Source organism: Silene latifolia, chromosome Y (assembly GCF_048544455.1).
Source record: "Silene latifolia isolate original U9 population chromosome Y, ASM4854445v1, whole genome shotgun sequence".
In the NCBI taxonomy this organism is placed as follows: domain Eukaryota; kingdom Viridiplantae; phylum Streptophyta; class Magnoliopsida; order Caryophyllales; family Caryophyllaceae; genus Silene; species Silene latifolia.
The window spans coordinates 332779935-332782561 of NC_133538.1; positions in this window are offsets into that span (position 1 = coordinate 332779935).

Sequence of the window (2627 nt, forward strand, 5' to 3'; positions counted from 1 at the left end):
GAATACAGTAGTAAGTGTTGTGTCCCTTGTTAGCTTCTTCTCTTCTATTTATATCCTCCATGCTGCTCTAATGGGTATCCCCTTAAGCTTTGGTGATCATTGCTAAATTCTAGGCCACGTTCCGAAATTGTAGTTGATCTCTTCTCGTTCTAATTGTCTCTTTCACTACGCCAAATATGAGCATTAACAACGAACAAAACGCAATGGTTTATTGCATATAATACGGTATTAAGAGTACCGTTGTCAAAATTTGGCGTAAACCTAGGCGCGAAACTTATTCATCATTTTTACTACGGTTGTTAGAAGAACCGTTGTAAAAAGTGTGACAAACGAAAACGGTTATTGGAAGAACCGTTGTAAATGACAAAAGACAACGATTATGCAAGAACTGTTGTTAAAAGTGCGACAAAAGACAACGGTTATGCTAGAACCGTTGTAAAAAGTGTGACAATAGACAACGGTTATTGCAATAACCGTTGTAAAAAGTGTGACAAAAGACAACCGTTATGCAAAACCGTTGTAAATGATAAAAGACCACGGTTATTCAAGAACCATTGTTAAAAGTGTGAAAAAAGAAAATGGTTATTAGAAGAACCGTTGTAATATTTCACCCTCTTATATATATACGCTTATTAAAACCCCTTCAACTCAATTATTCCTAATATCTCTTAGACACAAACCCTCTTCCTCGCAACCACTCTCTCTTGCCGCCGCCATTACCAGGTAAATTTTACATCATAAACCATTGCCTCTTTTCCCTGGACCTTGCTCTTTTATAAACTATTATTGATGTGTACCATTTATTTGCAATAAATTTTGTTCTTTAAGGTTTAATTGGGTGAATCAGTATAACTTTGTTTAGGAAGTGGTAACAACCACTACAAGGTATATTTAATTTATAAGTAAGCGCATACTGGTATATATATATATATATATATATATATATATATATATATATATATATATATATATATATATGCAAATATGGAATATATGAAACTCTTGTTTGTTATTGTTGTCACTCCCTTCGTGACAACATGTTTATTATCCATATGTAAGGTTACAAGTTTTTTTTGTTGCATTTCCGAAGGTATGTGTTATCATGTTGGTTTCTACTACTAGTAAGTGTAAGGCTAAGTTATAGTGATTTGGTATTCGAATATATGTGTTATCATAATAATTTAGTACCTTTGGTGGGAAATGCTGGAATTTTGGTGTTATTGAGTTGAATTATTGTTGATTGCTTATTTAATTTTATTCACCATAGTAGCATAATATTACCTTTCTTTTTTAGGAGATTACTATAGCTAAAGAATCGAAAGAGAGCAGAACTTCTACAAATTCACCCAAAATTCTACTTGAACTATTAATAACTTATTTTTATTTACTATTTAGTTATCGCTTTTTCGTAAATATGTGTCTGCCTTATAATGTATATATTTCTCATAAAGTAATAGAGATGCATCAATTATTGTTAATTTGTTATCTTTTAATCATTCTTAAGTATTACACTTCCTAAGATAGAGTTTAGAGCTGTATAATCATAAGTATAGTGCATTTGAGTATCTTAAGCATACTGCATTTGAGTAAGGGTTTATATATGTTATTAATACTCTATTATTTGTATTGTCATTTCTATAGTATTTTATTAAGAAAACTACCAATACCTCTTCGGGGCAACAAATACGCAAATGGGCTGATGTTCGGCGCAGAGCTCGATAAGGTGAAAAACTTTTACTAATGTAAGGAATCGGAGTAAGTATTTATATGATAATGAAATACAAAACTAGATAGGTATGTAATAGTGTACCATTTTAATCAATAAGATGTTATGTGAAAGTAAGTGTATAGAGACCTGCGTATGCATTGATACCGTCGCCAGGTAAAAAAAATAAAATACCTAGTTACACTAACAGAAGCTAGCAGTAAGTAGGGTGGATCTCCACAGGGAGGTGGTCACTATCTACTTGTCAAATTCGGTCTGTCGAAAGTCACAGTGGGGGTTTTGATTGTTTTGACTAAACTAACAAGATTAAGGCAAGAGAAATAGAGATAAGAGAAATTAAGCAGAGGGAAAGGAAACTAGGATGTCGGTTCATCAATGAACGTCAATTAATTGCAGTTAAGGTCACAGATTAGTCGATGTGTCGGTCTAAGGGGCAATGAATATCTCCTTCCGGTCTCAATTCGCCCTAAAATATTATTAGCTTAGCTTCCGCCCTCACTAAAGCATTCTATCGTTCACTGCGGGTCTCACCCCTTCCAACCTTCCGTTCTAGGTCAAGGCTTACCAAGGTTAAAAAGGCTAATTGCATCTATTCAATCACCAAGATACAATTAAAGCAGCGATTAACAACATAGACAAAAACAACAACGACAATCTGCAAACTAATTACCAACTAACATTAATTCATTGACTCCCCTAATCCTAGCAGGGAGAAATTATCTAGACATGATAAAGGGAAGAACAAAAATAAAGGGAAGAGAAATAAACATTAAATAAAAAGAGAGAAAAGAGAAAAGAGAGGAACGCAGTTTACAGAGAAAGAGTAGAGTACAGTCTCCAGGAACGAAGTCCAAGAACTGTTTTTGGTCCCCTAAATGTGTTTGTCGTCGTCCTATTTATA